Genomic DNA, 9,425 nt, shown 5'->3' on the forward strand with positions numbered 1-9,425 from the left:
CATTCTTATCCGTCCCCAGGATGACACCGGGGTAGGTAGCAAAGTATTTCCTGATCCCAGCTCTGTTCATCTTGGCTTCTTTTAAAAACACATCAAGCAAGGGTTACTCCAAGCGGATTCTCCCTTTTTTCCAAAAATTGGGCCACACAGACACCCACCCCATCAGTGGCAGCACTTGGGCCCTAGTTGCAAACAGGATGTTTTGATTTGCATCAAGCACATTCAAAAATACGCCATTCTTATCCGTCCCCAGGATGACACCGGGGTAGGTAGCAAAGTCTTTGCTGATCCCAGCTCTGTTCATCTTGGCTTCTTTTAAAAACAAATCAAGCAAGGGTTACTCCAAGCGGAGTCTCCCTTTTTTTCCAAAAATTGGGCCACACAGACACCCACCCCATCAGTGGCAGCACTTGGGCCCTAGTTGCAAACAGGATGTTTTGATTTGCATCAAGCACATTCAAAAATACGCCATTCTTATCCGTCCCCAGGATGACACCGGGGTAGGTAGCAAAGTCTTTCCTGATCCCAGCTCTGTTCATCTTGGCTTCTTTTAAAAACACATCAAGCAAGGGTTACTCCAAGCGGAGTCTCCCTTTTTTCCAAAAATTGGGCCACACAGACACCCACCCCATCATTGGCAGCACTTGGGTCCTAGTTGCAAACAGGATGTTTTGATTTGCATCAAGCACATTCAAAAATACGCCATTCTTATCCGTCCCCAGGATGACACCGGGGTAGGTAGCAAAGTCTTTGCTGATCCCAGCTCTGTTCATCTTGGCTTCTTTTAAAAACACATCAAGCAAGGGTTACTCCAAGCGGAGTCTCCCTTTTTTTCCAAAAATTGGGCCACACAGACACCCACCCCATCAGTGGCAGCACTTGGGCCCTAGTTGCAAACAGGATGTTTTGATTTGCATCAAGCACATTCAAAAATACGCCATTCTTATCCGTCCCCAGGATGACACCGGGGTAGGTAGCAAAGTCTTTCCTGATCCCAGCTCTGTTCATCTTGGCTTCTTTTAAAAACACATCAAGCAAGGGTTACTCCAAGCGGAGTCTCCCTTTTTTTCCAAAAATTGGGCCACACAGACACCCACCCCATCAGTGGCAGCACTTGGGCCCTAGTTGCAAACAGGATGTTTTGATTTGCATCAAGCACATTCAAAAATACGCCATTCTTATCCGTCCCCAGGATGACACCGGGGTAGGTAGCAAAGTCTTTGCTGATCCCAGCTCTGTTCATCTTGGCTTCTTTTAAAAACACATCAAGCAAGGGTTACTCCAAGCGGAGTCTCCCTTTTTTTCCAAAAATTGGGCCACACAGACACCCACCCCATCAGTGGCAGCACTTGGGCCCTAGTTGCAAACAGGATGTTTTGATTTGCATCAAGCACATTCAAAAATACGCCATTCTTATCCGTCCCCAGGATGACACCGGGGTAGGTAGCAAAGTATTTCCTGATCCCAGCTCTGTTCATCTTGGCTTCTTTTAAAAACACATCAAGCAAGGGTTACTCCAAGCGGAGTCTCCCTTTTTTCCAAAAATTGGGCCACACAGACACCCACCCCATCAGTGGCAGCACTTGGGCCCTAGTTGCAAACAGGATGTTTTGATTTGCATCAAGCACATTCAAAAATACGCCATTCTTATCCATCCCCAGGATGACACCGGGGTAGGTAGCAAAGTCTTTGCTGATCCCAGCTCTGTTCATCTTGGCTTCTTTTAAAAACACATCAAGCAAGGGTTACTCCAAGCGGAGTCTCCCTTTTTTCCAAAAATTGGGCCACACAGACACCCACCCCATCAGTGGCAGCACTTGGGCCCTAGTGGCAAACAGGATGTTTTGATTTGCATCAAGCACATTCAAAAATACGCCATTCTTATCCGTCCCCAGGATGACACCGGGGTAGGTAGCAAAGTCTTTGCTGATCCCAGCTCTGTTCATCTTGGCTTCTTTTAAAAACACATCAAGCAAGGGTTACTCCAAGCGGAGTCTCCCTTTTTTCCAAAAATTGGGCCACACAGACACCCACCCCATCAGTGGCAGCACTTGGGCCCTAGTTGCAAACAGGATGTTTTGATTTGCATCAAGCACATTCAAAAATACGCCATTCTTATCCGTCCCCAGGATGACACCGGGGTAGGTAGCAAAGTCTTTCCTGATCCCAGCTCTGTTCATCTTGGCTTCTTTTAAAAACACATCAAGCAAGGGTTACTCCAAGCGGAGTCTCCCTTTTTTTCCAAAAATTGGGCCACACAGACACCCACCCCATCAGTGGCAGCACTTGGGCCCTAGTTGTACACTTCACAGCTACATTTGCATCAATCACATTCACAAATACCCCATAATTAACCGTCCCCAGGATGACACCGGGGTAGGTAGCAAAGTCTTTCCTGATCCCAGCTCTGTTCATCTTGGCTTCTTTTAAAAACACATCAAGCAAGGGTTACTCCAAGCGGAGTCTCCCTTTTTTCCAAAAATTGGGCCACACAGACACCCACCCCATCAGTGGCAGCACTTGGGCCCTAGTTGCAAACAGGATGTTTTGATTTGCATCAAGCACATTCAAAAATACGCCATTCTTATCCGTCCCCAGGATGACACCGGGGTAGGTAGCAAAGTATTTCCTGATCCCAGCTCTGTTCATCTTGGCTTCTTTTAAAAACACATCAAGCAAGGGTTACTCCAAGCGGAGTCTCCCTTTTTTCCAAAAATTGGGCCACACAGACACCCACCCCATCAGTGGCAGCACTTGGGCCCTAGTTGCAAACAGGATGTTTTGATTTGCATCAAGCACATTTAAAAATACGCCATTCTTATCCGTCCCCAGGATGATACCGGGGTAGGTAGCAAAGTCTTTGCTGATCCCAGCTCTGTTCATCTTGGCTTCTTTTAAAAACACATCAAGCAAGGGTTACTCCAAGCGGAGTCTCCCTTTTTTTCCAAAAATTGGGCCACACAGACACCCACCCCATCAGTGGCAGCACTTGGGCCCTAGTTGCAAACAGGATGTTTTGATTTGCATCAAGCACATTCAAAAATACGCCATTCTTATCCGTCCCCAGGATGACACCGGGGTAGGTAGCAAAGTCTTTCCTGATCCCAGCTCTGTTCATCTTGGCTTCTTTTAAAAACACATCAAGCAAGGGTTACTCCAAGCGGAGTCTCCCTTTTTTTCCAAAAATTGGGCCACACAGACACCCACCCCATCAGTGGCAGCACTTGGGCCCTAGTTGCAAACAGGATGTTTTGATTTGCATCAAGCACATTCAAAAATACGCCATTCTTATCCGTCCCCAGGATGACACCGGGGTAGGTAGCAAAGTCTTTGCTGATCACAGCTCTGTTCATCTTGGCTTCTTTTAAAAACACATCAAGCAAGGGTTACTCCAAGCGGAGTCTCCCTTTTTTCCAAAAATTGGGCCACACAGACACCCACCCCATCAGTGGCAGCACTTGGGCCCTTGTTGCAAACAGGATGTTTTGATTTGCATCAAGCACATTCCAAATCCACAAGCATTTACTCTCCCCAGGATGACACAGGGGTAGTAAATTCCTTCTGGATCCATGACTTGTTCATTTTGATGAACGTCAGTCTGTCCACATTGTCACTGGACAGACGCGTGCGCTTATCTGTCAGCACACACCCAGCAGCACTGAATACACGTTCAGAGACAACGCTGGCAGCTGGACACGACAAAATCTCCAAGGCGTAACTGGAGAGCTCTGGCCATTTTTCTATGTTTGAAGCCCAAAAGGAGCAAGGCTCCAGTTGCACAGTCATGGCATCGATGTTCATTTGGAGATACTCTTGTATCATCCTCTCCAGCCGTTGAGTATGTGTCAGACTTGTTGTCTCTGGTGGCCTTGCAAAAGAGGGTCTAAAAAAATTATGAAAAGATTCCATAAAATTGCTGTTACCGGCACCAGATACGGTCCTACTGGTACGGGTAGACTGGTGAAGATGACGAGACCGTCCCATGTTTGTCAAGTTACAACTGGGAGATTCCCTCCCTGCACCTGCACGGTTGTTTGGTGGAAAAGCCGAGCTAAGATCGAGTAACAGCTTCTGCTGATACTCCTGCATACGTGCGTCCCTTTCTATGGCTGGAATTATGTCACAAAATTTGGACTTGTACCGGGGATCTAATAGTGTGGCAATCCAGTAGTCATCATCACTTCTAATTTTGACAATACGACTGTCATGTTGGAGGTAGTGCAACAAAAAGGCACTCATGTGTCTTGCGCAGCCATGCGGACCAAGTCCACGCTGTGTTTGTGGCATAGAGGCGCTACCCGTTCTTTCTTCCTCTGACATCTCCCCCCAACCTCTTTCAACTGAAATTTGACCAAGGTCTCCCTCATCCGCTGAGTCTTCCATGTCCATGGACAGTTCATCCTCCATTTCTTCATGTTCTCCTGCACCTTGCTCAACATTTCGCCTGCTACTATGCGCCCTTGTCGATCCCTGTTCCCCATGGTCCCATGCCTGCTGCGTTGGTGATGATGAACGTCTGGACCTTGGTGATGTTGTTGTCCCTTGCACATATGAATCCTCCTGTAGTTCCTCCCCTTCATGTTGTCCCACCCCCTGACTCCGAATAGTGTTTAGCGTGTGCTCCAGCATGTAAATGACTGGAATCGTCATGCTGATAATGGCATTGTCAGAGCTAAACATATTCGTCGCCATGTCGAAACTGTGCAGAAGGGTGCATAGGTCCTTGATCTGAGACCACTCCATCAGGGTGATCTGCCCCACCTCTGCATCTCGTTGGCCCAGGCTATACGTCATGACGTATTGCACCAGGGCTCTGCGGTGCTGCCACAGTCGCTGTAACATGTGGAGAGTTGAATTCCAGCGTGTCGCCACATCGCATTTCAGGCGATGAACCGGCAGGCCGAAAGACTTCTGTAGCGATGCAAGTCGCTCAGCTGCGGCGCTTGAACGCCGGAAGTGAGCAGACAGTTTTCGTGCCCTGTTCAGAAGGCCATCTAGGCCGGGATAGTGTGTTAAAAATTGCTGCACGACAAGGTTCAACACGTGAGCCATACAAGGTACGTGTGTCACCTTGCCCAGGCGAAGGGCCGCACCCAGGTTTGCAGCATTGTCGCACACGGCCTTACCAGGCTGCAGGTTGAGTGGAGACAACCATTTATTAAACTCGGACCGCAGAGCTGACCACAACTCCTCAGCTGTGTGACTCTTATTACCAAGACATGTCAAGCTAAAGACCGCCTGATGCCGTTGCGCTCGGCTGCCAGCATAGTAATGAGGCGTGCGTGATTCCTTCTGCGCAGTGAGAACGCTGGTGGCCTGACCAGGCAGGCTTGGGGCGGAGGTGGAGGACCCAGATGAGGTGGAGGATGCAGAAGCTGTGGCGGAACTTGGACAGACAGAGGATTGACACACAAGTCGTGGGGACGGCAAGACTTGTGCAGCAGACCCTTCACCATCTATCACCATAGTTACCCAGTGCCCAGTCAGCGACATGTAACGTCCCTGTCCATGCTTACTGGTCCAAGTATCGGTGGTGAAATGCACCCGTTCACACACAGAGTTTCTCAAGGAAGCGGTGATGTTGTGTGCGACATGCTGGTGTAGCGCGGGCACACCTTTCTTAGAGAAGTAGTGGCGACTAGGCATCTGGTACTGGGGCACAGCGACAGACATAAGGTCTCTAAAATCCTGTGTGTCCACTAGGCGGAAAGGCAGCATTTCGGTAGCCAACAGCTTACAGAGGGATAGAGTCAACCTCTTAGCTTTGTCATGGGTCGGAGGAAGTGGCCTTTTATTTGACCACATCTGAGGGACAGAGATCTGGCTGCTGTGTGTAGACGGTGTTGAGTAGGGTGTCCCTGGAAAAATGCAGGTTTGTGAGGAAAGTGCAGGCGGAGACATGATGTTGCCTTCATCCAACGTTGGTGCTATCGATGTCTGAGAGAGCTGTACACACTCACTTGTTTCCCCTTCCAAACCAACTGACGACCTTACAAGCAAACTGCCTGTTGCGGTTACAGTGGTGGAAGTTTTGCGTGGAAAAACAGGTGTGACAGCTGTCCCCACAGTCCTAGAAGATGAAGAGCGCGCGGATGCACTGGAAGGGGCGGGCGGTGGATGGTTCGCTCCGCTAGCCGGCATTGCAGCACGGTGAGCTTCCCACCGGGACTTATGATATTTATTCATGTGACGATTCATGGAAGAAGTTGTCAAACTGCTGAGGTTTTGACCTCTACTAACAGAATCATGACAAATGTTACATATCACATGAGTTGGGCGATCTTTTTCGATGTGAAAAAAGGCCCAGGCTAGGCAAGGCTTAGAGGCCATGCGACCTGTTGATCCAACCCGAATAATGCTCATAGGCAGAGTGGTGGCTGAGGATGCAGTTGTAGACGTGCTACCAGTGCTCCGACTCTGTCCAGGAAGGCGCAAGGTAACTTCGTCGTCGGTTGCATCCTCCTCCACCGCCTCTGTTGACCTCCTCGAGTGCCTGACTGGGGGTTGACAGTAGGTGGGATCTAGAACGTCATCATCAATTGTTGTGTTTGCACTCCCCTCCCCCTCAGACCGAGCCTCTTCTTGCCCTGACCGAATATTTAAGTTGTCATCCCAATCGGGTATCTGCGTCTCATCTTCATCAGTATGTTCCTCATTGTCTATAACCACAGGTGTTACAGTTTGTGACAAAGGGTCAACATTATGCTCAGAAACTTGGTCCTCACGGCCTGAATCTGAGTCACAAAGGTTCTGGGCATCACTGCAGACCATTTCCTGTTCTGTACTCACTGTAGCTTGGGAGCAGACCTCTGATTCCCAGGCTATAGTGTGACTGAACAGCTCTGCAGACTCAGCCATCTCAGTTCCACCATACTGTGCAGGGCTGATGGAGACTTCAGAGCTGGGAGAAATCAAGTGTGATTGGGATGACAACTCAGAGGAATGGTGTTTTTTGGATGCGGTACTTGAAGTGGCTGAGAGGGCACTTGTTGGACCACTTGAGATCCATTCAAGCATTTTCCTTTTTTGCCCATCATCTACCTTTGTTCCTCTTGTTCGTGTCCGTAAAAAAGGGAGCACATCGGATTGTCCACAATAAGTAGTAGACATCTTACTTTTGCTAGTAGATGGTCTATCTTCAGCAGATGATAATGGAGCTTTGCCACCTTCCCCACTGACAAAACATTTTTTGCCTTTTCCACCACGCCTCTTCCCCTTTCCACCAGCATCTGTCATTTTGCCACTCATGTTGATTGCGACAAGATTGTGGACTGAAAATGTGGTAGTAAAAATTGAGAGGTGGTGAAGATTGCAGTGGTGGTCTAGCTTTATTAACAGCAGAATAATAAAGAATAAATATCCCTGACAATGTAACTTAGTTATAATTCGTTGGAGTGTGCAACGCAGGCAGACGTGCTGCAAATGTCTTGGCACTAGTGGGACTATAGCAAAGTCCAATAGCCACGTATAGGATGCCACTAGGTACACTGAGTGTTTGCTAGTATAATGGCTTCGTTATAAATAGTTGGAGTGTGCAACGCAGGCAGATGCGCTCTGCAAATGTCTTGGCACTAGTGGGACTATAGCAAAGTCCAATAGCCACGTATAGGATGCCACTAGGTACACTGAGTGTTTGCTAGTATAATGGCTTCGTTATAATTTGTTGTAGTGTGCAACGCAGGCAGATGCGCTCTGCAAATGTCTTGGCACTAGTGGGACTATAGCAAAGTCCAATAGCCACGTATAGGATGCCACTAGGTACACTGAGTGTGTGCTAGTATAATGGCTTTGTTATAATTAGTTGGAGTGTGCAACGCAGGCAGATGCGCTCTGCAAATGTCTTGGCACTAGTGGGACTATAGCAAAGTCCAATAGCCACGTATAGGATGCCACTAGGTACACTGAGTGTTTGCTAGTATAATGGCTTCGTTATAATTAGTTGGAGTGTGCAACGCAGGCAGATGCGCTCTGCAAATGTCTTGGCACTAGTGGGACTATAGCAAAGTCCAATAGCCACGTATAGGATGCCACTAGGTACACTGAGTGTTTGCTAGTATAATGGCTTCGTTATAATTAGTTGGAGTGTGCAACGCAGGCAGATGCGCTCTGCCAATGTCTTGGCACTAGTGGGACTATAGCAAAGTCCAATAGCCACGTATAGGATGCCACTAGGTACACTGTGTGTTTGCTAGTATAATGGCTGAGTTTAAAAAACTTGGAGTGTGCAATGCAGGCAGATGTGCTCTGCTAATGTCTTTGCACTAGTGGGACTATAGCAAAGTCCAATAGCCACGTATAGGATGCCACTAGGTACACTGAGTGTTTGCTAGTAAAATTGCTTAGTTTAAAAAACTTGGAGTGTGCAATGCAGGCAGATGTGCTCTGCAAATGTCTTGGCCCTAGTGGGACTATAGCAAAGTCCAATAGCCACGTATAGGATGCCACTAGGTACACTGAGTGTGTGCTAGTATAATGGCTTCGTTATAATTAGTTGGAGTGTGCAACGCAGGCAGATGCGCTCTGCAAATGTCTTGGCACTAGTGGGACTATAGCAAAGTCCAATAGCCACGTATAGGATGCCACTAGGTACACTGAGTGTTTGCTAGTATAATGGCTTCGTTATAATTTGTTGTAGTGTGCAACGCAGGCAGATGCGCTCTGCAAATGTCTTGGCACTAGTGGGACTATAGCAAAGTCCAATAGCCACGTATAGGATGCCACTAGGTACACTGAGTGTTTGCTAGTATAATGGCTTCGTTATAATTAGTTGGAGTGTGCAACGCAGGCAGATGCGCTCTGCAAATGTCTTGGCACTAGTGGGACTATAGCAAAGTCCAATAGCCACGTATAGGATGCCACTAGGTACACTGAGTGTGTGCTAGTATAATGGCTTCATTATAATTAGTTGGAGTGTGCAACGCAGGCAGATGCGCTCTGCAAATGTCTTGGCACTAGTGGGACTATAGCAAAGTCCAATAGCCACGTATAGGATGCCACTAGGTACACTGAGTGTTTGCTAGTATAATGGCTTCGTTATAATTTGTTGTAGTGTGCAACGCAGGCAGATGCGCTCTGCAAATGTCTTGGCACTAGTGGGACTATAGCAAAGTCCAATAGCCACGTATAGGATGCCACTAGGTACACTGAGTGTGTGCTAGTATAATGGCTTCGTTATAATTAGTTGGAGTGTGCAACGCAGGCAGATGCGCTCTGCAAATGTCTTGGCACTAGTGGGACTATAGCAAAGTCCAATAGCCACGTATAGGATGCCACTAGGTACACTGAGTGTTTGCTAGTAAAATTGCTTAGTTTAAAAAACTTGGAGTGTGTAATGCAGGCAGATGTGCTCTGCAAATGTCTTGGCACTAGTGGGACTATAGCAAAGTCCAATAGCCACGTATAGGATGCCACTAGGTACACTGAGT

This window comes from Anomaloglossus baeobatrachus, chromosome 2 (genome assembly GCF_048569485.1).
Source record: "Anomaloglossus baeobatrachus isolate aAnoBae1 chromosome 2, aAnoBae1.hap1, whole genome shotgun sequence".
Classification (NCBI taxonomy): domain Eukaryota; kingdom Metazoa; phylum Chordata; class Amphibia; order Anura; family Aromobatidae; genus Anomaloglossus; species Anomaloglossus baeobatrachus.